Source organism: Phalangium opilio, unplaced genomic scaffold, assembly GCF_054372755.1.
Source record: "Phalangium opilio isolate 3A_F unplaced genomic scaffold, DU_Popi_V2 ptg000087l_1, whole genome shotgun sequence".
NCBI classification, from domain to species: Eukaryota; Metazoa; Arthropoda; class Arachnida; order Opiliones; family Phalangiidae; genus Phalangium; species Phalangium opilio.
In genome coordinates this window covers 3,738,112-3,766,031 of record NW_028324192.1, presented here as the reverse complement: position 1 = coordinate 3,766,031, position 27,920 = coordinate 3,738,112, and the positions used below count along the sequence as shown (strand labels likewise).

The following is a 27,920-nucleotide window of genomic DNA, read 5'->3' as shown; positions in this document are numbered from 1 at the left end:
ATAGGTTGGTGGTTCGAGCCCATGCAGGAGCGGTGTTGTGTGATCTCAAATGTAACGTAGAAAGCCAAAGTTTTTCCACAATACCTGACGACCATTTAATTTTTGGGCTTCCGTGGCGCAATGGTTAGCGCGTTCGGCTGTTAACCGAAAGGTTGGTGGTTCGACCCCATCCGGGAGCGGTGTTGTGAGGCCTCAGATGTGAAGTAAAAAGTCAAAGTTTTACCTCAATACCTGACGAAAATTTAATTTCTGAGCTTCCGTGGCTCAATGGTTAGCGCGTTCGGCTATTAACCAATAGGTTGGTGGTTCGAGCCCATCCGGGAGCGGTGTTGTGATGTCTCAGATGTAACGTAAAATGTCAGAGTTTTTCCACAATACCTGACGAACATTTAATTTTTGGGCTTCCGTGGCGCAATGGTTAGCGCGTTCAGCTGTTAATCGAAGGGTTGGTGGTTCGAGCCCACCCGGGAGAGGTGTTGTGAGGTCTCAGATGTAGCGTGAAAAGTCAAACTTTTTCCATAATACGTGATAACCATTTATTTTCTGATCTTTCGTGGCTCAATGGTTAGCGCGTTCGTCTGTTAACCAATAGCTTGGTGGTTCGAGCCCACCCGGGAGCGGTGTTTTTGGATCTCAAATGTAACGTAAATAGCCAAAGTTTTTCCGCAATACCTGACGACCATTTTTTTGGGCGTCCGTGGCGCAATGGTTAGCGCGTTCGGCTGTTAACCGAAAGGTTGGTGGTTCGAGCCCATCCGGGAGCGGTGTTGTGAGGCCTCAGATGTGAAGTAAAAAGTCAAAGTTTTACCTCAATACCTGACGAAAATTTAATTTTTCTGCTTCAGTGGCGCAATGGTTAGCGCGTTCGGCTATTAACCAATAGGTTGGTGGTTCGAGCCCATTCGGGAGAAGTGTTGTGACGTCTCAGATGTAACGTAAAATGTCGGAGTTTTTCCACAATACCTGACGAACATTTAATTTTTGGGCTTCAGTGGCGCAATGGCTAGCGCGTTCGGCTGTTAACCGAAAGGTTGGTGGTTCGAGCCCATCCGGGAGCGGTGTTGTGACGTCTCAGATGTTACGTAAAATGTCAGAGTTTTGCCACAATACCTGACAACCATTTAATTTCGGAGCTTCCGTGGCGCAGTAATTAGCGCGTCCAGCTCTTAATCGAAAGGTTGGTGGTTCGAGCCCACCCGGAAGAGGTGTTGTGGGGTCTCAGATGTAGCGTTAAAAGTCAAAACTTTTCCACAATACGTGACAACCATTTAATTTCTGATCTTCCGTGGCTCAATGGTTAGCGCGTTCGGCTGTTAACCAATAGGTTGGTGGTTCGAGCCCACCCGGGAGCGGTGTTTTTGGATCTCAAATGTACCGTAAATAGCCAAAGTTTTTCCACAATACCTGACGACCATTTAATTTTTGGGCCTCAGTGGCGAATGGTTAGCGCGTTCGGCTGTTAACCGAAAGGTTGGTGGTTCGAGCCCATCCGGGAGCGGTGTTGTGAGGTCTCAGATGTGAAGTAACAAGTTGGGAAAACCAAAATATTACCTCTCCGAGTCAAGACGACTACTTACAAACTTATTTACCCAGATATGGAAATGTTTCTTAAGTTAAAATGTATGAAATATTAAAGCAGTATACAAAGCATAGCAAATATACTGTAAATCAGACGACATTTTACATCCAATAATGATATACTTGTACACATTAAAATCATCCGATGGGGGAGAAACGGGAAATGAAGAGATAAAACTTTGGAGGGATACTACCTTTACGTGTTTGTAAAGGCCCAATTTTCTACTCCTCAACTGTATGCCCTCTATGTTCAAAGCCATATTCACAACAGGGTTGCCATATAAACACTATCCTCTCGTTTCACCTCAACGATTTTCTTAGTTTGTCAACATGACTGTTAACGTTAAGCTTATTTGTGGCTACACACACTAAAAGTAAATGCGTACCATAAAAAGCATGAAAACACGAAGCTATTATCCGATTACGATCAGACCTTTCACTGGTCTGGGCTGCGTTCAGCAGAGCTCACCAAAAAAGACAGCGGATTTTGGAAATGTTTACCGGTGAGCTCTGTCGTCATAGCTTCTCTCCGGTCATCGGCGTTTTATAAATGACGCTAGCGCAATAAAGCGTGCAAGGTACCAAGGCTTAACAAAAATTGTATGATAACATATTTATATAGATAGATAACAACTTTTATAATTAAAATTAGAAACTAGCATATCTCTCAAAATTCTCGCGTGATCAACTGGTTTCACGCCAATTAAATAGCTATAGTCCCAAAGAGCTATTTATATTAATTCATCCATGGATTTTTCGCCAAGCTGAGAACTACACGTTTTACGTCACGTTATCCAAAAAGCCGACTATTTTCTTTGAGGACCGCGCTAGCTCAGCGCTAAGCACCGTGACGTCAAAATTCAAAAACAAAATCCCGTCATGTAGGACACTGTTAACAGCGCTGGGCTCTGCTGAACGCGGCCCAGATTTCCACCATGTTTATAATATCTAAGCCTAAAGTGTACTTAACTTTCGGCTCACTCTGAACCGTTAACGTCTCTGCATTACAGAAACGAAATCCAAACCCAAGCGTTTACTTTTTGGTTCACTAGGCCTATTGACAAATCAAAGTTCATTTGACCAACATAGTAGCATTGTACTTGAATTCACTTTAGAAAGGATTATGGTATAAACAGATGTAGTATAGCTTAGGTAATATATAAACATCCATTTTAAATAATAATATTAAAAAACTATTTTGGAATATCAAAATGAAATAGAGCTTTAAAGCTACAAAAGTACTAAATGCATCATAATTACGAAAAGTATTTCCACATATTCACTTTATATTAAGGATAAAGGGAATATTATGGTTCTGTAGGATTCCTTTACACATCAAAACAAAACGAACTTCTAACGCAGCGCACTACTGTAACAACGGACGGACACACACAGACAAAAGCATAGACTGCTTTTTAACTCTTTCCGTATTAATTTTGAATTGAGAAACAAGATTATCTTAAATATTGAAATGAATATAATTAATATTTAATATTTTCTTCGCTAGTTATTCGCCTTATTGAACGTTACATCGTTTTAAAAAAGAACAATTAAACATTCTTGAGAGACTTGACTAATATTGGCGTTTGAAATGAAGCATACGCCGGTTGCTTCGCCTTATTCAAATAGGTAGTATATAAGGGTGTCGAACTACAGTTAAAAGCAAGAACAACCGCAATTGCGAAAACCTATCGTGGACAACCCACGCTAGGGAGGCTAGACGTTTCTCGTAACCCTAGCTGATCGCCGCGAATGTCTTAAACCAAACGATGACGATGGAGTAGAAGCCAGGTGTGCAGACTGGTGTCCATGTGGGATGGACAAAAACAAAGACCAGAAGATGGTGGTGTAGAAGCCAGGTGTACAGACTGGTGTCCATGTGGTATGGACAAAAACAAAGACCAGAAGATGGTGGTGTTAGAAGCCAGTGTGTACAGACTGGTGTCCATGTGGGATGGACAATGACCAGAAGATGGTGGTGTTAGAAACCAGTAAGTACAGACTGGTGTCCATGTGCGATGGACAAAAACGAAGACCAGAAGATGGTGGTGTTAGAAGCCAGTGTGTACAGACTGGTGTCCATGTGGGATGGACAATGACCAGAAGATGGTGGTGTTAGAAGCCAGTGTGTACAGACTGGTGTCCATGTGGGATTGACGAAGGCCATAAGATGGTGGTGATTAGAAGCCTGTAAGTACAGACTGGTGTCCGTGTGGGATGGACAAAGACCAGAAGATGGTGGTGTGAGAACTCGCCATAGAGTAGCCATTTCCGTGACTGTGAAAGCAGTTCGGAAATGGCGAACACGTTTGCTCCGATTTGGAAACTGCGAACGCGGTCACGTGGGTGTAACAACAGACACACACACAGACACACAGACACACAGACACACACACAGACAGACACACACGATCGTTACAGAACCTCTCCGTGACATACGTCACTCGGAGAGGTAAAAAGTCAAGGTTTTACCTCAATACCTGACGAAAATTTAATTTTTGGGCTACAGTGGCGCAATGGTCAGCGCGTTCAGCTGTTAACCGAAAGGTTGGTGGTTCGAGCCCTCCCGGGAGCGGTGTTGTGACGTCTCAGATGTAACGTAAAATGTCAGAGTTTTTCCAAAACACCTGACGAACATTTAACTTTTGGGCTTCCGTGGCGCAATGGTTAGCGCGTTCAGCTGTTAATCGAAAGGTTGGTGGTTCGAGCCCGCCCGGAAGAGGTATTGTGTGGTCTCAGATGTAGCGTAAAAAGTCAAAACTTTTCCACACTACGTGACAACCATTTAATTTCTCAGCTTCCGTGGCTCAATGGTTAGCGCGTTCGGCTGTTAATCGAAAGGTTGGTGGTTCGAGCCCATCCGGGAGCGGTGTTGTGAGGTCTCAGATGTAGCGTGAAAAGTCAAACTTTTTCCATAATACGTGATAACCATTTATTTTCTGAGCTTCCGTGGCTCAATGGTTAGCGCGTTCGGCTGTTAACCAATAGGTTGGTGGTTCGAGCCCACCCGGGAGCGGTGTTTTGGGATCTCAAATGTAACGTAAATAGCCAAAGTTTTTCTACAATACCTGACGACCATTTAATTTTTGGGCCTCAGTGGCGCAATGGTTAGCGCGGTCAGCTGTTAACCGAAAGGTTGGTGGTTCGAGCCCACCCGGGAGAGGTGTTGTGGGGTCTCAAATGTAACGTAGAAAGCCAAAGTCTTTCCACGATACCTGACAACCGTTTAATTTCTGAGCTTCCGTGGCTCAATGGTTAGCGCGTTCAGCTGTTAAGCAATAGGTTGGTGGTTCGAGCCCAAACGAGAGAGGATTTGTGGGGTCTCAGAAGTAGCGTGAAAAGTCGTAACTTTTCAACAATACCTGACAACCATTTAATTATTGGGCGTCCGTGGCGCAATGGTTAGCGCGTTCGGCTGTTAACCAATAGGTTGGTGGTTCGAGCCCATCCGGGAGCGGTGTTGTGAGGTCTTAGATGTGACGTAAAAAGTCAAGGTTTTTACACAATATCTGACGAGCATCTAATTTTTGGGCTTCCGTGGCGCAATGGTTAGCGCGTTCAGCTGTTAATCGAAAGGTTGGTGGTTCGAGCCCACCCGGGAGAGGTGTTGTGGGGTCTCAAATGTAACGTAGAAAGCCAAAGTTTTTCCACAATACCTGACAACCGTTTAATTTCTGAGCTTCCGTGGCTCAATGGTTAGCGCGTTCAGCTGTTAACCAATAGGTTGGTGGTTCGAGCCCACCCGGGAGCGGTGTTGTGTGATCTCAAATGTAACATAGAAAGCCAAAGTTTTTCCACAATACCTGACGACCGTTTAATTTTTGGGCTTCCGTGGCGCAATGGTTAGCGCGTTCGGCTGTTAACCGAAAGGTTGGTGGTTCGAGCCCATCCGGGAGCGGTGTTGTGAGGCCTCAGATGTGAAGTAAAAAGTCAAAGTTTTACCTCAATACCTGACGAAAATTTAATTTTTGGGCTTCAGTGGCGCAATGGTTAGCGCGTTCGGCTATTAACCAATAGGTTGGTGGTTCGAGCCCATCCGGGAGAAGTGTTGTGACGTCTCAGATGTAACGTAAAATGTCAGAGTTTTTCCACAATACCTGACGAACATTTAATTTTTGGGCTTCAGTGGCGCAATGGTCAGCGCGTTCAGCTGTTAACCGAAAGGTTGGTGGTTCGAGCCCAAACGAGAGAGGTTTTGTGGGGTCTCAGATGTAGCGTGAAAAGTCGTAACTTTTCAACAATACCTGACAACCATTTAATTTCTGAGCTTCCGTGGCTCAATGGTTAGCGCGTTCGGCTGTTAACCAATAGGTTGGTGGTTCTAGCCCATCCGGGAGCGGTGTTGTGATGTCTCAGATGTAACGTAAAATGTCAGAGTTTTTCCACAATACCTGACGAACATTTAATTTTTGGGCTTCCTTGGCGCAATGGTTAGCGCGTTCAGCTGTTAATCGAAAGGTTGGTGGTTCGAGCCCACCCGGAAGAGGTGATGTGGGGTCTCAGATGTAGCGTAAAAAGTCAAAACTTTTCCACAATACGTGACAACCATTTAATTTCTGAGCTTCAGTGGCGCAATGGTCAGCGCGTTCAGCTGTTAACCGAAAGGTTGGTGGTTCGAGCCCTCCCGGGAGCGGTGTTGTGACGTCTCAGATGTAACGTAAAATGTCAGAGTTTTTCCAAAACACCTGAAGAACATTTAACTTTTGGGCTTCCGTGGCGCAATGGTTAGCGCGTTCAGCTGTTAATCGAAAGGTTGGTGGTTCGAGCCCGCCCGGAAGAGGTATTGTGTGGTGTCAGATGTAGCGTAAAAAGTCAAAACTTTTCCACAATACGTGACAACCATTTAATTTCTCAGCTTCCGTGGCTCAATGGTTAGCGCGTTCGGCTGTTAATCGAAAGGTTGGTGGTTCGAGCCCATCCGGGAGCGGTGTTGTGAGGTCTCAGATGTAGCGTGAAAAGTCAAACTTTTTCCATAATACGTGATAACCATTTATTTCCGAGCTTCCGTGGCTCAATGGTTAGCGCGTTCGGCTGTTAACCAATAGGTTGGTGGTTCGAGCCCACCCGGGAGCGGTGTTTTGGGATCTCAAATGTAACGTAAATAGCCAAAGTTTTTCCACAATACCTGACGACCATTTAATTTTTGGGCCTCAGTGGCGCAATGGTTAGCGCGTTCAGCTGTTAACCAAAAGGTTGGTGGTTCGAGCCCACCCGGGAGAGGTGTTGTGGGGTCTCAAATGTAACGTAGAAAGCCAAAGTCTTTCCACAATACCTGACAACCGTTTAATTTCTGAGCTTCCGTGGCTCAATGGTTAGCGCGTTCAGCTGTTAAGCAATAGGTTGGTGGTTCGAGCCCAAACGAGAGAGGATTTGTGGGGTCTCAGAAGTAGCGTGAAAAGTCGTAACTTTTCAACAATACCTGACAACCATTTAATTATTGGGCGTCCGTGGCGCAATGGTTAGCGCGTTCGGCTGTTAACCAATAGGTTGGTGGTTCGAGCCCATCCGGGAGCGGTGTTGTGAGGTCTTAGATGTGACGTAAAAAGTCAAGGTTTTTACACAATATCTGACGAGCATCTAATTTTTGGGCTTCCGTGGCGCAATGGTTAGCGCGTTCAGCTGTTAATCGAAAGGTTGGTGGTTCGAGCCCACCCGGGAGCGGTGTTGTGTGATCTCAAATGTAACGTAGAAAGCCAAAGTTTTTCCACAATACCAGACGACCATTTAATTTTTGGGCTTCCGTGGCGCAATGGTTAGCGCGTTCGGCTGTTAACCGAAAGGTTGGTGGTTCGAGCCCATCCGGGAGCGTTTTGTGAGAGTTGATAGAATGCCGTATCTACAGTAGAAACAGAGTTACGAGCCTGCAAAGTATAGTCTAATGCATTTTCTATGGAGGGGTTTGTTTGTTCATGTATTGCTTAATTACTTGACCCTGTTCTTTCGATTAAAAATAATAACATATCTTTAGTGTAGCGGTTATCGCATCCGCCTCACTCCCGGAAGGCCACAGGTTCGAAACCGCGAAGTTTTTTTTTTATAATTATCCGAACATTTGTGTCAAGGTCACATTATTTACATCCCCGTATCTCTGGTAGAACCAGAGTTACGAGCCTCCAGAATTTAGTCTAATGTATTTCCTATGGAGGGGGTTTGTTTGTTTACGATTAGCTTAATTACTCGACTACTGTTTGTCGTAGCCCTAATTCTTAGTATGGCTAGATGGGGGACAAATTGGTCTATAACATACTCAAAGGACATCCCCGTATCTCCAGTAGAAACAGAGTTACGAGCCTGCAAAATTTATTTTCAAAAATCAAAAGTAACCTTCTAACAATAAGTGAGACAAAAAATAAGTTGACGACGATATTGCGGTAGCCTCAAGTTGAAAGTATCCTTGTATGGGGAGCAATGAGTACTATAACATATCCAAAGGAGATCCCAGTATCTCTTGCAGAACAAGAGTTATGAGCCTCCAAAGTTTAGTGCAAAAATCATAAGTAACATAATAAAAATAAGTGAGACGATACCAAAGTTGACGAACATTTTGCTTAATATCTCGGACCCTGTTTATCCTAGCTCAATGTTTTTAGTATGGTTAAATGGGGGACAATTTGTACTATAAAATATCCTAAGGACATCCCCGTATCTCTAGTAGACACAGAGTTATGGGCCTGCAAAGTACAATCTAATGCATTTGCTATGGACGGGTTGTTTGTTTACGTTTAGCTTAATTACTCGGCCCCTGTTTGTCGTAGCTCAATGTTTTTAGTATGGTTAGATGGGGGACAAATTGGACTATAAAATACTCAAAGGACATCCCCGTATCTCCAGTAGAAACAGAGTTACGAGCCTGCAAAGTATAGTCTAACTCATTTCCTATGGAGGGGGTTTGTTTCTTTACGTTTTGCTTAAGTACTCGGCCCCTGTTTGTCGTAGCCCAAAGTCTTTAGTATGGTTAGATGAAGGACAAATTGGACTATAACATATCCTAAGGACATCCCGGTATCTCCAGTAGAAACAGAGTTACGAGCCTGCAAAGTTTATTTTCAAAAATCAAAAGTAACCTTCTAACAATAAGTGAGACAATAATAAGTTGACGACGATATTGAGGTAGCCTCAAGTTTAAAGTATCCTTGTATGGGGAGCAAAGAGTACTATAACATATCCAAAGGAGATCCCAGTATCTCTTGTAGAACAAGAGTTAAGAGCCTCCAAAGTTTAGTGCAAAAATCATAAGTAACATAATAAAAATAAGTGAGACGATACCAAAGTTGACGAACATTTTGCTTAATATCTCGGCCCTTGTTTGTCGTAGCTCAATGTTTTTAGTATGGTTAGATGGGGGACAAATTGGACTATAACATACTCAAATGACATCCCCGTATCTCCAGTAGAAACAGAGTTACGAGCCTGCAAAGTATAGTCTAATGCATTTTCTATGGAGGGGTTTGTTTGTTCACGTATTGCTTAATTACTTGACCCTGTTCTTTCGATTAAAAATAATAACATATCTTTAGTGTAGCGGTTATCGCATCCGCCTCACTCCCGGAAGGCCACAGGTTCGAAACCGCGAAGTTTTTTTTTATAATTTTCCGAACATTTGTGTCAAGGTCACATTATTTACATCCCCGTATCTCTGGTAGAACCAGAGTTACGAGCCTCCAGAATTTAGTCTAATGGATTTCCTATGGAGGGGTCTGTTTGTTTACGATTAGCTTAATTACTCGACTACTGTTTGTCGTAGCTCAATGTTTTTAGTATGGTTAGATGGGGGACAAATTGGACTATAACATATCCTAAGGACATCCCGGTATCTCCAGTAGAAACAGAGTTACGAGCCTGCAAAGTTTATTTTCAAAAATCAAAAGTAACCTTCTAACAATAAGTGAGACAAAAAATAAGTTGACGACGATATTGAGGTAGCCTCAAGTTTAAAGTATCCTTGTATGGGGAGCAAAGAGTACTATAACATATCCAAAGGAGATCCCAGTATCTCTTGTAGAACAAGAGTTATGAGCCTCCAAAGTTTAGTGCAAAAATCATAAGTAACATAATAAAAATAAGTGAGACGATACCAAAGTTGACGAACATTTTGCTTAATATCTCGGCCCTTGTTTGTCGTAGCTCAATGTTTTTAGTATGGTTAGATGGGGGACAAATTGGACTATAACATACTCAAAGGACATCCCCGTATCTCCAGTAGAAACAGAGTTACGAGCCTGCAAAGTATAGTCTAATGCATTTTCTATGGAGGGGTTTGTTTGTTCACGTATTGCTTAATTACTTGACCCTGTTCTTTCGATTAAAAATAATAACATATCTTTAGTGTAGGAGATCCCAGTATCTCTTGTAGAACAAGAGTTATGAGCCTCCAAAGTTTAGTGCAAAAATCATAAGTAACATAATAAAAATAAGTGAGACGATACCAAAGTTGACGAACATTTTGCTTAATATCTCGGCCCTTGTTTGTCGTAGCTCAATGTTTTTAGTATGGTTAGATGGGGGACAAATTGTACTATAACATACTCAAAGGACATCCCCGTATCTCCAGTAGAAACAGAGTTACGAGCCTGCAAAGTAAAGTCTAACTCATTTCCTATGGAGGAGTTTGTTTGTTCACGTATTGCTTAATTACTTGACCCTGTTCTTTCGATTAAAAATAATAACATATCTTTAGTGTAGCGGTTATCGCATCCGCCTCACTCCCGGAAGGCCACAGGTTCGAAACCGCGAAGTTTTTTTTTTTTGCTTGGAACATGCAAAGACCTTTATAATTATCCGAACATTTGTGTCAAGGTCACATTATTTACATCCCCGTATCTCTGGTAGAACCAGAGTTACGAGCCTCCAGAATTCAGTCTAATGTATTTCCTATGGAGGGGTTTGTTTGTTTACGATTAGCTTAATTACTCGACTACTGTTTGTCGTAGCTCAATGTTTTTAGTATGGTTAGATGGGGGACAAATTGGACTATAACATACTCAAAGGACATCCCCGTATCTCCAGTAGAAACAGAGTTACGAGCCTGCAAAGTATAGTCTAATGCATTTTCTATGGAGGGGTTTGTTTGTTCACGTATTGCTTAATTACTTGACCCTGTTCTTTCGATTAAAAATAATAACATATCTTTAGTGTAGGAGATCCCAGTATCTCTTGTAGAACAAGAGTTATGAGCCTCCAAAGTTTAGTGCAAAAATCATAAGTAACATAATAAAAATAAGTGAGACGATACCAAAGTTGACGAACATTTTGCTTAATATCTCGGCCCTTGTTTGTCGTAGCTCAATGTTTTTAGTATGGTTAGATGGGGGACAAATTGTACTATAACATACTCAAAGGACATCCCCGTATCTCCAGTAGAAACAGAGTTACGAGCCTGCAAAGTATAGTCTAACTCATTTCCTTTGGAGGAGTTTGTTTGATCACGTATTGCTTAATTACTTGACCCTGTTCTTTCGATTAAAAATAATAACATATCTTTAGTGTAGCGGTTATCGCATCCGCCTCACTCCCGGAAGGCCACAGGTTCGAAACCGCGAAGTTTTTTTTTTTTGCTTGGAACATGCAAAGACCTTTATAATTATCCGAACATTTGTGTCAAGGTCACATTATTTACATCCCCGTATCTCTGGTAGAACCAGAGTTACGAGCCTCCAGAATTCAGTCTAATGTATTTCCTATGGAGGGGTTTGTTTGTTTACGATTAGCTTAATTACTCGACTACTGTTTGTCGTAGCTCAATGTTTTTAGTATGGTTAGATGGGGGACAAATTGGACTATAACATACTCAAAGGACATCCCCGTATCTCCAGTAGAAACAGAGTTACGAGCCTGCAAAGTATAGTCTAATGCATTTTCTATGGAGGGGTTTGTTTGTTCACGTATTGCTTAATTACTTGACCCTGTTCTTTCGATTAAAAATAATAACATATATTTAGTGTAGCGGTTATCGCATCCGCCTCACTCCCGGAAGGCCACAGGTTCGAAACCGCGAAGTTTTTTTTTTTTGCTTGGAACATGCAAAGACCTTTATAATTATCCGAACATTTGTGTCAAGGTCACATTATTTACATCCCCGTATCTCTGGTAGAACCAGAGTTACGAGCCTGCAAAGTTTATTTTCAAAAATCAAAAGTAACCTTCTAACAATAAGTGAGACAAAAAATAAGTTGACGACGATATTGAGGTAGCCTCAAGTTTAAAGTATCCTTGTATGGGGAGCAAAGAGTACTATAACATTTCCAAAGGAGATCCCAGTATCTCTTGTAGAACAAGAGTTATGAGCCTCCAAAGTTTAGTGCAAAAATCATAAGTAACATAATAAAAATAAGTGAGACGATACCAAAGTTGACGAACATTTTGCTTAATATCTCGGCCCTTGTTTGTCGTAGCTCAATGTTTTTAGTATGGTTAGATGGGGGACTATTTGGACTATATCATATCCTAAGGACATCCCCGTATCTCTTGTAGACACAGAGTTATGGGCCTGCAAAGTATAGTCTAATGCATTTCCTATGGACGGGTTGTTTGTTTACGTTTAGCTTAATTACTCGGCCCCTGTTTGTCTCAATGTTTTTAGTATGGTTAGATGGGGGACAAATTGGACTATAAAATACTCAAAGGACATCCCCGTATCTCCAGTAGAAACAGAGTTACGAGCCTGCAAAGTATAGTCTAACTCATTTCCTATGGAGGGGGTTTGTTTCTTTACGTTTTGCTTAAGTACTCGGCCCCTGTTTGTCGTAGCCCAAAGTTTTTAGTATGTTTAGATGAAGGACAGATTGGACTATAACATATCCTAAGGACATCCCGGTATCTCCAGTAGAAACAGAGTTACGAGCCTGCAAAGTTTATTTTCAAAAATCAAAAGTAACCTTCTAACAGTAAGTGAGACAAAAAATAAGTTGACGACGATATTGAGGTAGCCTCAAGTTTAAAGTATCCTTGTATGGGGAGCAAAGAGTACTATAACATATCCAAAGGAGATCCCAGTATCTCTTGTAGAACAAGAGTTATGAGCCTCCAAAGTTTAGTGCAAAAATCATAAGTATCATAATAAAAATAAGTGAGACGATACCAAAGTTGACGAACATTTAGCTTAATATCTCGGCCCTTGTTTGTCGTAGCTCAATGTTTTTAGTATGGTTAGATGGGGGACTATTTGGACTATATCCAATCCTAAGGACATCCCCGTATCTCTTGTAGACACAGAGTTATGGGCCTGCAAAGTATAGTCTAATGCATTTCCTATTGACGGGTTGTTTGTTTACGTTTAGCTTAATTACTCGGCCCCTGTTTGTCGTAGCTCAATGTTTTTAGTATGGTTAGATGGGGGACAAATTGGACTATAAAATACTCAAAGGACATCCCCGTATCTCCAGTAGAAACAGAGTTACGAGCCTGCAAAGTATAGTCTAACTCATTTCCTATGGAGGGGGTTTGTTTCTTTACGTTTTGCTTAAGTACTCGGCCCCTGTTTGTCGTAGCCCAAAGTTTTTAGTATGGTTAGATGAAGGACAGATTGGACTATAACATATCCTAAGGACATCCCGGTATCTCCAGTAGAAACAGAGTTACGAGCCTGCAAAGTTTATTTTCAAAAATCAAAAGTAACCTTCTAACAATAAGTGAGACAAAAAATAAGTTGACGACGATATTGAGTTAGCCTCAAGTTTAAAGTATCCTTGTATGGGGAGCAAAGATAACTATAACATATCCAAAGGAGATCCCAGTATCTCTTGTAGAACAAGAGTTATGAGCCTCCAAAGTTTAGTGCAAAAATCATAAGTAACATAATAAAAATAAGTGAGACGATACCAAAGTTGACGAACAATTTGCTTAATATCTCGGCCCTTGTTTGTCGTAGCTCAATGTTTTTTGTATGGTTAGATGGGGGACAAATTGGACTATAACATACTCAAAGGACATCCTCGTATCTCCAGTAGAAACAGAGTTACGAGCCTGCAAAGTATAGTCTAATGCATTTTCTATGGAGGGGTTTGTTTGTTCACGTATTGCTTAATTACTTGACCCTGTTCTTTCGATTAAAAATAATAACATATCTTTAGTGTAGGAGATCCCAGTATCTCTTGTAGAACAAGAGTTATGAGCCTCCAAAGTTTAGTGCAAAAATCATAAGTAACATAATAAAAATAAGTGAGACGATACCAAAGTTGACGAACATTTTGCTTAATATCGCGGCCCTTGTTTGTCGTAGCTCAATGTTTTTAGTATGGTTAGATGGGGGACAAATTGTACTATAACATACTCAAAGGACATCCCCGTATCTCCAGTAGAAACAGAGTTACGAGCCTGCAAAGTATAGTCTAACTCATTTCCTATGGAGGAGTTTGTTTGTTCACGTTTTGCTTAATTACTTGACCCTGTTCTTTCGATTAAAAATAATAACATATCTTTAGTGTAGCGGTTATCGCATCCGCCTCACTCCCGGAAGGCCACAGGTTCGAAACCGCGAAGTTTTTTTTTATAATTATCCGAACATTTGTGTCAAGGTCACATTATTTACATCCCCGTATCTCTGGTAGAACCAGAGTTACGAGCCTCCAGAATTCAGTCTAATGTATTTCCTATGGAGGGGTTTGTTTGCTTACGATTAGCTTAATTACTCGACTACTGTTTGTCGTAGCTCAATGTTTTTAGTATGGTTAGATGGGGGACAAATTGGACTATAACATACTCAAAGGACATCCCCGTATCTCCAGTAGAAACAGAGTTACGAGCCTGCAAAGTATAGTCTAATGCATTTTCTATGGAGGGGTTTGTTTGTTCACGTATTGCTTAATTACTTGACCCTGTTCTTTCGATTAAAAATAATAACATATATTTAGTGTAGCGGTTATCGCATCCGCCTCACTCCCGGAAGGCCACAGGTTCGAAACCGCGAAGTTTTTTTTTTTGCTTGGAACATGCAAAGACCTTTATAGTTATCCGAACATTTGTGTCAAGGTCACATTATTTACATCCCCGTATCTCTGGTAGAACCAGAGTTACGAGCCTGCAAAGTTTATTTTCAAAAATCAAAAGTAACCTTCTAACAATAAGTGAGACAAAAAATAAGTTGACGACGATATTGAGGTAGCCTCAAGTTTAAAGTATCCTTGTATGGGGAGCAAAGAGTACTATAACATTTCCAAAGGAGATCCCAGTATCTCTTGTAGAACAAGAGTTATGAGCCTCCAAAGTTTAGTGCAAAAATCATAAGAAACATAATAAAAATAAGTGAGACGATACCAAAGTTGACGAACATTTTGCTTAATATCTCGGCCCTTGTTTGTCGTAGCTCAATGTTTTTAGTATGGTTAGATGGGGGACAATTTGGCCTATAACATATCCTAAGGACATCCCCGTATCTCTTGTAGACACAGAGTTATGGGCCTGCAAAGTATAGTCTAATGCATTTCCTAAGGACGGGTTGTTTGTTTACGTTTAGCTTAATTACTCGGCCCCTGTTTGTCGTAACTCAATGTTTTTAGTATGGTTAGATGGGGGACAAATTGGACTATAACATACTCAAAGGACATCCCCGTATCTTCAGTGGAAACAGAGTTACGAGCCTGCAAAGTATAGTCTAACTCATTTCCTATGGAGGGGGTTTGTTTCTTTACGTTTTGCTTAAGTACTCGGCCCCTGTTTGTCGTAGCCCAAAGTTTTTAGTATGTTTAGATGAAGGACAGATTGGACTATAACATATCCTAAGGACATCCCGGTATCTCCAGTAGAAACAGAGTTACGAGCCTGCAAAGTTTATTTTCAAAAATCAAAAGTAACCTTCTAACAGTAAGTGAGACAAAAAATAAGTTGACGACGATATTGAGGTAGCCTCAAGTTTAAAGTATCCTTGTATGGGGAGCAAAGAGTACTATAACATATCCAAAGGAGATCCCAGTATCTCTTGTAGAACAAGAGTTATGAGCCTCCAAAGTTTAGTGCAAAAATCATAAGTATCATAATAAAAATAAGTGAGACGATACCAAAGTTGACGAACATTTTGCTTAATATCTCGGCCCTTGTTTGTCGTAGCTCAATGTTTTTAGTATGGTTAGATGGGGGACTATTTGGACTATATACAATCCTAAGGACATCCCCGTATCTCTTGTAGACACAGAGTTATGGGCCTGCAAAGTATAGTCTAATGCATTTCCTATTGACGGGTTGTTTGTTTACGTTTAGCTTAATTACTCGGCCCCTGTTTGTCGTAGCTCAATGTTTTTAGTATGGTTAGATGGGGGACAAATTGGACTATAAAATACTCAAAGGACATCCCCGTATCTCCAGTAGAAACAGAGTTACGAGCCTGCAAAGTATAGTCTAACTCATTTCCTATGGAGGGGGTTTGTTTCTTTACGTTTTGCTTAAGTACTCGGCCCCTGTTTGTCGTAGCCCAAAGTTTTTAGTATGGTTAGATGAAGGACAGATTGGACTATAACATATCCTAAGGACATCCCGGTATCTCCAGTAGAAACAGAGTTACGAGCCTGCAAAGTTTATTTTCAAAAATCAAAAGTAACCTTCTAACAATAAGTGAGACAAAAAATAAGTTGACGACGATATTGAGTTAGCCTCAAGTTTAAAGTATCCTTGTATGGGGAGCAAAGATAACTATAACATATCCAAAGGAGATCCCAGTATCTCTTGTAGAACAAGAGTTATGAGCCTCCAAAGTTTAGTGCAAAAATCATAAGTAACATAATAAAAATAAGTGAGACGATACCAAAGTTGACGAACATTTTGCTTAATATCTCGGCCCTTGTTTGTCGTAGCTCAATGTTTTTTGTATGGTTAGATGGGGGACAAATTGGACTATAACATACTCAAAGGACATCCTCGTATCTCCAGTAGAAACAGAGTTACGAGCCTGCAAAGTATAGTCTAATGCATTTTCTATGGAGGGGTTTGTTTGTTCACGTATTGCTTAATTACTTGACCCTGTTCTTTCGATTAAAAATAATAACATATCTTTAGTGTAGGAGATCCCAGTATCTCTTGTAGAACAAGAGTTATGAGCCTCCAAAGTTTAGTTCAAAAATCATAAGTAACATAATAAAAATAAGTGAGACGATACCAAAGTTGACGAACATTTTGCTTAATATCTCGGCCCTTGTTTGTCGTAGCTCAATGTTTTTAGTATGGTTAGATGGGGGACAAATTGTACTATAACATACTCAAAGGACATCCCCGTATCTCCAGTAGAAACAGAGTTACGAGCCTGCAAAGTATAGTCTAACTCATTTCCTATGGAGGAGTTTGTTTGTTCACGTTTTGCTTAATTACTTGACCCTGTTCTTTCGATTAAAAATAATAACATATCTTTAGTGTAGCGGTTATCGCATCCGCCTCACTCCCGGAAGGCCACAGGTTCGAAACCGCGAAGTTTTTTTTTATAATTATCCGAACATTTGTGTCAAGGTCACATTATTTACATCCCCGTATCTCTGGTAGAACCAGAGTTACGAGCCTCCAGAATTCAGTCTAATGTATTTCCTATGGAGGGGTTTGTTTGCTTACGATTAGCTTAATTACTCGACTACTGTTTGTCGTAGCTCAATGTTTTTAGTATGGTTAGATGGGGGACAAATTGGACTATAACATACTCAAAGGACATCCCCGTATCTCCAGTAGAAACAGAGTTACGAGCCTGCAAAGTATAGTCTAATGCATTTTCTATGGAGGGGTTTGTTTGTTCACGTATTGCTTAATTACTTGACCCTGTTCTTTCGATTAAAAATAATAACATATATTTAGTGTAGCGGTTATCGCATCCGCCTCACTCCCGGAAGGCCACAGGTTCGAAACCGCGAAGTTTTTTTTTTTGCTTGGAACATGCAAAGACCTTTATAGTTATCCGAACATTTGTGTCAAGGTCACATTATTTACATCCCCGTATCTCTGGTAGAACCAGAGTTACGAGCCTGCAAAGTTTATTTTCAAAAATCAAAAGTAACCTTCTAACAATAAGTGAGACAAAAAATAAGTTGACGACGATATTGAGGTAGCCTCAAGTTTAAAGTATCCTTGTATGGGGAGCAAAGAGTACTATAACATTTCCAAAGGAGATCCCAGTATCTCTTGTAGAACAAGAGTTATGAGCCTCCAAAGTTTAGTGCAAAAATCATAAGAAACATAATAAAAATAAGTGAGACGATACCAAAGTTGACGAACATTTTGCTTAATATCTCGGCCCTTGTTTGTCGTAGCTCAATGTTTTTAGTATGGTTAGATGGGGGACAATTTGGCCTATAACATATCCTAAGGACATCCCCGTATCTCTTGTAGACACAGAGTTATGGGCCTGCAAAGTATAGTCTAATGCATTTCCTAAGGACGGGTTGTTTGTTTACGTTTAGCTTAATTACTCGGCCCCTGTTTGTCGTAACTCAATGTTTTTAGTATGGTTAGATGGGGGACACATTGGACTATAACATACTCAAAGGACATCCCCGTATCTTCAGTGGAAACAGAGTTACGAGCCTGCAAAGTATAGTCTAACTCATTTCCTATGGAGGGGGTTTGTTTCTTTACGTTTCGCTTAAGTACACGGCCCCTGTTTGTCGTAGCCCAAAGTTTTTAGTATGGTTAGATGAATGACAAATTGGACTATAACATATCCTAAGGACATCCCGGTATCTCTAGTAGATACAGAGTTATGGGCCTTGCAAAGTATAGTCTAATGCATTTTCTATGGAGGGGTTTGTTTGTTCACGTATTGCTTAATTACTTGACCCTGTTCTTTCGATTAAAAATAATAACATATCTTTAGTGTAGCGGTTATCGCATCCGCCTCACTCCCGGAAGGCCACAGGTTCGAAACCGCGAAGTTTTTTTTTTGCTTGGAACATGCAAAGACCTTTATAATTATCCGAACATTTGTGTCAAGGTCACATTATTTACATCCCCGTATCTATGGTAGAACCAGAGTTACGAGCCTGCAAAGTTTATTTTCAAAAATCAAAAGTAACCTTCTAACAATAAGTGAGACAAAAAATAAGTTGACGACGATATTGAGGTAGCCTCAAGTTTAAAGTATCCTGGTATGGGGAGCAAAGAGTACTATAACATTTCCAAAGGAGATCCCAGTATCTCTTGTAGAACAAGAGTTATGAGCCTCCAAAGTTTAGTGCAAAAATCATAAGTAACATAATAAAAATAAGTGAGACGATACCAAAGTTGACGAACATTTTGCTTAATATCTCGGCCCTTGTTTGTCGTAGCTCAATGTTTTTAGTATGGTTAGATGGGTGACAATTTGGACTATAACACATCCTAAGGACATCCCCGTATCTCTAGTAGACACAGAGTTATGGGCCTGCAAAGTATAGTCTAATGCATTTTCTAAGGACGGGTTGTTTCTTTATGTTTCGCTTAAGTACTCGGCCCCTGTTTTTCGTAGCCCAAAGTTTTTAGTATGGTTAGATGAATGACAAATTGGACTATAACATATCCTAAGGACATCCCGGTATCTCTACACTGTTAGAAAAAAAGGTGTTTCATGGGTGTTTGAAAATACCTTGAGGTGTTTATACACTCTTTTTGGAGTGTTTTTTAACTGAGATGGTGTTTTCTCCGTAAAAAGTGCTAGTTGACTCTTTTAAGGTATTTTTTAAGGAAATGGTGATTCACTGGTATGTAGACACACCTTTAGGTGTTAATTGACCCTTATTAAATTGTTTTTTAGACGGAAGTAGTGTTTTTAATATTAATCTGTTCGAATGGTGCGAATAAGCACCTTTGGGCTTATTTTTACACATTTTTAGCTGATATGGGGTTTTTTTTAAGTGAAAGGTTATTGATATGAGCTTAGAGGGAAATAATCTACTAATTCTACCTGCATAGTTAAGCATCCTAAAAATAACCCAAAGATTTTAAAAATCTTAATTATTTAACATTTCTTGGGACTAGCTTATTCTAATATTTGAAGGAATTTATACTTATTTTGATTTTTCAATCATTGGAAAATAATTCTCGAAGAGTTCAATATGCTGGAATGTCTTGGAATTAGAGTAATTAATAATATTATCACTTGAATTTCCCCTTGACACAGGTTTTTCTCTCTCCGAGTGACGATGACGTCACGGAGAGGTATTACACTGGACGTATCTGTGTGTCTGAGATGAAACAAAGCTTTATAGCTACACAACTACTAAAAGAATCGTAATGCCGAAAAGTATTTAAAATATTTCCATTTAATATTCTGCAAAAAGTAAATGTTATCGTTTTGTAAGAGATCTTATCATCCTACTCGCTTTATATTAACTTTGATATGCGTGTTGTGTCTCGATTCAGATGCAATCTTCATTACTCGTTCTAAATAAACTCTGTTTTTTGTCATTCCAAAGAAAGAAGTTTATCTTAAATAATTAAATAAATATAAGTAATATGAATTATTTTAATTGACAGTAGTTTACGTTAATTATAGTTAGTCGGTTTAAGAAATTTAATTCCTAAAATAATTTTAAACATAGCTATATATAAAGTTATACTTCTAGGAAACACCTATATCAGAACTTTTGTAAATTTTGGGTATATAAGGTGATTGATTCACACTAAGAGATAAGAAATGCGCAATTGCGTCAACCTTTGGTGGAAGCTCTGCCATTAGGAGGCTAGACGTTTCTCATGTCTCACTTGTGGCATATGTGGTGTAAACGAAAGACTAGTGCATGGTGTTGTTTTTAGAAACCATTAAATACCGGTTAGCATTGGGTGAAACAATTGGTTGTTAGACAGCAGATGAAGGTGTAACGGATAGTTAATGATTGACGTTAAATGAGATGGATATTGCAACGAAGTAATATTTTCCGAATTTCTGTATACTGCGAACGCGTTCCGGAAACTACGAACACGTTTGCTTCGATTTGCCAACTGCGAACGCGGTGACAGACAGACACACAGACACGCCCAGTCACTCGGAAAGAGGTAAAAGTTCTACTTCATTACGCTATCTCCACACTTGTTTTTCTAATGGTATATACCACATACACGCTAATCTGTACTTATTGTCTTCTGACAACACCATCATATAGTCTTCTGTGTATAACCATGAGTTAATAATATGTTAGCTCCCTATTAGTTACTCAGGCTCTATAGGCGTAACGTATCCAGCGATTTCTTCCCATTTCGCCCGCGCGGGAAAAAATCCGAATGTTGCGCTCTCTCTAGTCGAAAAAAAAAATCCCGCTCGCACGGTTAATCGACCTCGAGTCGTAGGCTGCTTTTTCACCGAGGGAGTGTTTTAGTCGTGAATGTTTATGTTTTAACAATTTAACATTAAATCATGGCGTTTGTGTCAGTACTGAGACAAAAAAATGCAGGAACTCCATGGAATTTGCCGATATTGATAAAGAATGCTAAAGATAAGAGTTGTTATTGTGACTTGAAACCAGAAAAATACACAACTGAGCTAAATCCAATCCACTGATCTCGTAACTGTTTTCATAACCGAGGCTACTGAGCGAAATATTCGGCTGCTTAAATAGCTCCGATATCATTGGCTAGCTTCCACTACACGCGCTTCCGGGGAAAAACCGGAAAGAAGAGTAAATAAGATTTTCGTTCACGTGGCGGCCGCAGAGCGTCGCATATAATTGGGAAGCCGGCGGCGCGGGAGAAAACGCTGGAGTATAAAAATGAATTGCCTGAGTAACTTATAGGGAGATAACATATTATTAACTCATGGTATAACACATACACGCCAATCTGAAACATTGGCTTCTACTCCATTATCATCGTTGGGATTAAGATGTACGCGCGATCGGCTTAAGTTACGAGAAACGACCAGCCTCCCAATGGCAGGGCTTCGACCAAATTAAGGTTCACGCAATAGCGCTTATTCCTATCATTTATGAATCAATCGCCTTATATACCCTAAATTGCCAAAAATTGTGAAAACGGTTTACGCTAGAAGTCAAACGTCAACAATAGCTATGTTTAAAATCATTTTATGAATAACGTTCTTAAAACCACTTAACTAGAATTAAGCAAAAATACTGACGATTAAAAACATTAATATCATTTATATTTATTTAAATATTTAAGATAATTTTCTTTCTTCGGAACGACACAAGTGAAAGTTTATATAGAACGAGTAATGAAGATTGCATCTGAGTCGAAACACTACACGCATATCACGAGTATGATAAAATTATATCTATCAAAACCATAACATATTCTTATTGTAGAATATTAAATGAAAATATGTTAAGTATGTTTTGGCATTACAATTCTTTAAGTAGTTTTGTAGCTATAAAGCTCTGTTTCATTTCAATATTCCAAGAAGATCTTTTATATTAATATATCAAATTTGGTGTTTACTTTTTAATTCAGCTTTACTACATTTATATACAGTGTTAACATGAAATTAAACTCTCCTAGTTTCACTAAATGTTTCTTCTAAATGTTTTGGTAAGCGTTGTTTGGATTGGTTCCTTGAATTCGTGTGTCTTTGAGGAGGTCTTGACGGTTCACAGTGAGCCGAAAATTAAATACACATTTAAATGATGTAAATCAGGTCCTTAAATAGAACTATTGAGGATATACAGTAAAGGTTAAACGTAACCATTTAACACGCATCAATTCTTACACGGTTCAATAAGGCTTACAACAGAAAAAACGTTTACCCTTAATTCACTGGATTTGAGCAGCTATTTTGAAAGACTAATCTATGGTAACTCATGTATTTTGAAAAAAATAATTTCAAAAAACACCATTTACAGAGTCTATAGACACCTTTCTGGTATAATTATAATCCTCTATTTAGGGTGATGGTTTAAACCTAACAAGAATTAAAAAGCACCAACGTCAATGGAATTTAAAAACACCAAATTAGTCTCAAAAAGACCTTTTCTTAAAGGGTTTATTAACACTTTTTCTGGTATTAATATACACCGCTATTCAAAGTGATTAAAACACCTCACAGGATATAAAAAGCACCTTCAGAGAAGGTATTATTTCGCACCGTTTTCAAAGGTGCGTATTGACATCCTCTCGAATGGTGCTTTTAAACACCAATAGGGGTGCTGCTGGGGATGCATTAGGAAACACCTCTAAAGGTGTCAAACAGTTCCATTTTTTTTAACAGTGTAGTAGACACAGAGTTATGGGCCTTGCAAAGTATAGTCTAATGCATTTTCTATGGAGGGGTTTGTTTGTTCACGTATTGCTTAATTACTTGACCCTGTTCCTTCGATTAAAAATAATAACATATCTTTAGTGTAGCCGTTATCGCATCCGCCTCACTCCCGGAAGGCCACAGGTTCGAAACCGCGAAGTTTTTTCTTTTTGCTTGGAACATGCAAAGACCTTTATAATTATCCGAACATTTGTGTCAAGGTCACATTATTTACATCCCCGTATCTCTGGTAGAACCAGAGTTACGAGCCTGCAAAGTTTATTTTCAAAAATCAAAAGTAACCTTCTAACAATAAGTGAGACAAAAAATAAGTTGACGACGATATTGAGGTAGCCTCAAGTTTAAAGTATCCTTGTATGGGGAGCGAAGAGTACTATAACATTTCCAAAGGAGATCCCAGTATCTCTTGTAGAACAAGAGTTATGAGCCTCCAAAGTTTAGTGCAAAAATCATAAGAAACATAATAAAAATAAGTGAGACGATACCAAAGTTGACGAACATTTTGCTTAATATCTCGGCCCTTGTTTGTCTTAGCTCAATGTTTTTAGTATGGTTAGATGGGGGACAATTTGGCCTATAACATATCCTAAGGACATCCCCGTATCTCTTGTAGACACAGAGTTATGGGCCTGCAAAGTAAAGTCTAATGCATTTCCTAAGGACGGGTTGTTTGTTTACGTTTAGCTTAATTACTCGGCCCCTGTTTGTCGTAACTCAATGTTTTTAGTATGGTTAGATGGGGGACACATTGGACTATAACATACTCAAAGGACATCCCCGTATCTTCAGTGGAAACAGAGTTACGAGCCTGCAAAGTATAGTCTAACTCATTTCCTATGGAGGGGGTTTGTTTCTTTACGTTTCGCTTAAGTACACGGCCCCTGTTTGTCGTAGCCCAAAGTTTTTAGTATGGTTAGATGAATGACAAATTGGACTATAACATATCCTAAGGACATCCCGGTATCTCTAGTAGATACAGAGTTATGGGCCTTGCAAAGTATAGTCTAATGCATTTTCTATGGAGGGGTTTGTTTGTTCACGTATTGCTTAATTACTTGACCCTGTTCTTTCGATTAAAAATAATAACATATCTTTAGTGTAGCGGTTATCGCATCCGCCTCACTCCCGGAAGGCCACAGGTTCGAAACCGCGAAGTTTTTTTTTTTGCTTGGAACATGCAAAGACCTTTATAATTATCCGAACATTTGTGTCAAGGTCACATTATTTACATCCCCGTATCTATGGTAGAACCAGAGTTACGAGCCTGCAAAGTTTATTTTCAAAAATCAAAAGTAACCTTCTAACAATAAGTGAGACAAAAAATAAGTTGACGACGATATTGAGGTAGCCTCAAGTTTAAAGTATCCTGGTATGGGGAGCAAAGAGTACTATAACATTTCCAAAGGAGATCCCAGTATCTCTTGTAGAACAAGAGTTATGAGCCTCCAAAGTTTAGTGCAAAAATCATAAGTAACATAATAAAAATAAGTGAGACGATACCAAAGTTGACGAACATTTTGCTTAATATCTCGGCCCTTGTTTGTCGTAGCTCAATGTTTTTAGTATGGGTAGATGGGTGACAATTTGGACTATAACATATCCTAAGAACATCCCCGTATCTCTAGTAGACACAGAGTTATGGGCCTGCAAAGTATAGTCTAATGCATTTCCTAAGGACGGGTTGTTTGTTTACGTTTAGCTTAATTACTCGGCCCCTGTTTGTCGTAGCTCAATGTTTTTAGTATGGTTAGATGGAAGACAAATTGGAATATAACATACTCAAAGGACATCCCCGTATCTCCAGTGGAAACAGAGTTACGAGCCTGCAAAGTATAGTCTAACTCATTTCCTATGGAGGGGGTTTGTTTCTTTACGTTTCGCTTAAGTACTCGGCCCCTGTTTGTCGTAGCCCAAAGTTTTTAGTATGGTTAGATGAATGTCAAATTGGACTATAACATATCCTAAGGACATCCCGGTATCTCTAGTAGACACAGAGTTATGGGCCTTGCAAAGTATAGTCTAATGCATTTTCTATGGAGGGGTTTGTTTGTTCACGTATTGCTTAATTACTTGACCCTGTTCCTTCGATTAAAAATAATAACATATCTTTAGTGTAGCCGTTATCGCATCCGCCTCACTCCCGGAAGGCCACAGGTTCGAAACCGCGAAGTTTTTTTTTGCTTGGAACATGCAAAGACCTTTATAATTATCCGAACATTTGTGTCAAGGTCACATTATTTACATCCCCGTATCTCTGGTAGAACCAGAGTTACGAGCCTGCAAAGTTTATTTTCAAAAATCAAAAGTAACCTTCTAACTATAAGTGAGACAAAAAATAAGTTGACGACGATATTGAGGTAGCCTCAAGTTTAAAGTATCCTTGTATGGGGAGCAAAGAGTACTATAACATTTCCAAAGGAGATCCCAGTATCTCTTGTAGAACAAGAGTTATGAGCCTCCAAAGTTTAGTGCAAAAATCATAAGTAACATAATAAAAATAAGTGAGACGATACCAAAGTTGGCGAACATTTTGCTTAATATCTCGGCCCTTGTTTGTCGTAGCTCAATGTCGTAGCTCTCGGCAACGGCCATATCACGCTGAATTCACCGGTTCTCGTCCGATAACCAAAGTTAAGCAGCGTCGAGCGCAGTCAGTACTTGGGAGGGCGACCACTTTGGAACACTGCGTGCCGTTAGCTTTTTCACTTTTTTTTCCTCTTTTAAATTCCAATAGATATGAAAAAAGCAAACATATTTTCTTTTTGTTATTGTTTGAAAAAGATGAAGGTTAATTTGTCTCACTTAAATTAAATTCGAATTATTATCTAGCACTCTCGGCAACGGCCATATCACGCTGAGAACACCGGTTCTCGTCCGATCGCCGACGTTAGCAGCGTCGAGCGCATACAGTACTTGGGAATACTGCGTGCCGTTTGTTTTTTCACTTTTGTTTCCTCTTTTAAATTCCACCAGATATGAAAAAAGCAAACATATCTTCTTTTTGTTATTGTTTTATAAAGATGAAGGTTAATTAAATTCAAATTATTAACTAGCACTCTCGGCAACGGCCATATCACGCTGAATACACCAGTTCTCGTCCGATAACCAAAGTTAAGCAGCGTCGAGCGCAGTCAGTACTTGGGAGGGCGACCACTTAGGAACACTGCGTGCCGTTAGCTTTTTCACTTTTTTTTCCTCTTTTAAATTCCAATAGATATGAAAAAAGCAAACATATTTTCTTTTTGTTATTGTTTGAAAAAGATGAAGGTTAATTTGTCTCACTTAATTTAAATTCGAATTATTATCTAGCACTCTCGGCAACGGCCATATCACGCTGAGAACACCGGTTCTCGTCCGATCGCCGACGTTAGCAGCGTCGAGCGCATACAGTACTTGGGAATACTGCGTGCCGTTTGTTTTTTCACTTTTGTTTCCTCTTTTAAATTCCACCAGATATGAAAAAAGCAAACATATCTTCTTTTTGTTATTGTTTTATAAAGATGAAGGTTAATTAAATTCAAATTATTAACTAGCACTCTCGGCAACGGCCATATCACGCTGAATACACCAGTTCTCGTCCGATAACCAAAGTTAAGCAGCGTCGAGCGCAGTCAGTACTTGGGAGGGCGACCACTTAGGAACACTGCGTGCCGTTAGCTTTTTCACTATTTTTTCCTCTTTTAAATTCCAATAGATATGAAAAAAGCAAACATATTTTCTTTTTGTTATTGTTTGAAAAAGATGAAGGTTAATTTGTCTCACTTAATTTAAATTCGAATTATTATCTAGCACTCTCGGCAACGGCCATATCACGCTGAGAACACCGGTTCTCGTCCGATCGCCGACGTTAGCAGCGTCGAGCGCAGTCAGTACTTGGGAATACTGCGTGCCGTTTGCTTTTTCACTTTTGTTTCCACTTTCAAATTCTACCAGATATGAAAAAAGCAAACATATCTTCTTTTTGTTATTGTTTTATAATGATGAAAGTTAATTAAATTCAAATTATTAACTAGCACTCTCGGCAACGGCCATATCACTCTGAATACACCGGTTCTCGTCCGATAACCGAAGTTAAGCAGCGTCGAGCGCAGTCACTACTTGGGAGGGAGACCACTTAGGAACACTGCGTGCCGTTGGCTTTTTTAATTTTTCTTCCCCATTTAAATTTTAATAGATATGAAAAAAGCAAACATGTTTTCTTTTTGTTATTGTTTTAAAATGTTGAAGGTTAATTTGTCTCACTTAATTTAAATTCGAATTATTAACTAGCACTCTCGGCAACGGCCATATCACGCTGAAAACACCGGTTCACGTCCGATCACCGAAGTTAAGCAGCGTCGAGCGCATACAATACTTGGGAATACTGGTTTCTACACACCACCATCTTCTGGTCATTGTTTTGGTCCATCCCACATGGACACCAGTCTGCACACCTGGCTTCTACTCCATCATCATCGTTAAGGTTAAGACATACGCGGCGATCGGCCAGGGTTACGAGAAACGTCCGGCCTCCCTAAGGTGGGGCTTCCACCAAAGGTTCACGCAATTGCGCTGTTCTTATCCATAGTTGCGATTCGAAACCCTTATATACTACCTATTTTAGTAAGGCGAAGCAACCGGCGTATGCTTCATTTCAAACGCCAATATTAGTCAAGTCTCTCAAGAATGTTTAATTGTTCTTTTTTAAAACGATGTAACGTTCAATAAGGCGAATAACTAACGAAGAAAATGTTAAATATTAATTATATTTATTATAATATTTAAGATAATCTTGTTTCTCAATTCAAAATTAATACGGAAAGAGTTAAAAAGCAGCCTATGTTTTTGTCTGTGTGTGTCCGTCCGTTGTTACAGTAGTGCGCTGCGTTAGAAGTTCGTTTTGTTTTGATGTGTAAAGAAATCCTACAGAACCATAATATCCCCTTTATCCTTAATATAAAGTGAATATGTGGAAATATTTTTCGTAATTATGATGCATTTAGTACTTTTGTAGCTTTAAAGCTCTATTTCATTTTGATATTCCAAAGATTTTTTTAAATATAATTATTTAAAATGGATGTTTATATATTACTTAAGCTATACTAGATCTGTTTATAGCATAATCCTTTCTAAAGTGAATACAAGCACAACGCTACTATGTTGGTCAAATGAACTTTTATTTGTCAATAGGCCTAGTGAACCAAAAAGTAAACGCTTG

At 39.5% G+C, this 27,920-nt stretch overlaps 1 non-coding gene and 4 pseudogenes across 1 annotated transcript; all 5 read left to right on the top strand.

The window, feature by feature from the left end:
* The first annotated feature begins 253 nt into the window (after positions 1 to 253).
* On the top strand, positions 254 to 326 carry TRNAN-AUU (transfer RNA asparagine (anticodon AUU)). Its single transcript has one exon. It is a non-coding gene; the product is annotated as a tRNA-Asn (tRNA).
* A 24,977-nt stretch (positions 327 to 25,303) lies between these two features.
* On the top strand, positions 25,304 to 25,422 carry LOC149650232 (5S ribosomal RNA; annotated as a pseudogene).
* A 361-nt stretch (positions 25,423 to 25,783) lies between these two features.
* On the top strand, positions 25,784 to 25,902 carry LOC149650231 (5S ribosomal RNA; annotated as a pseudogene).
* A 361-nt stretch (positions 25,903 to 26,263) lies between these two features.
* Positions 26,264 to 26,382, top strand: LOC149650230 (5S ribosomal RNA; annotated as a pseudogene).
* A 361-nt stretch (positions 26,383 to 26,743) lies between these two features.
* LOC149650229 (5S ribosomal RNA) lies at positions 26,744 to 26,862 on the top strand (annotated as a pseudogene).
* The last annotated feature ends 1,058 nt before the right edge of the window (positions 26,863 to 27,920 follow it).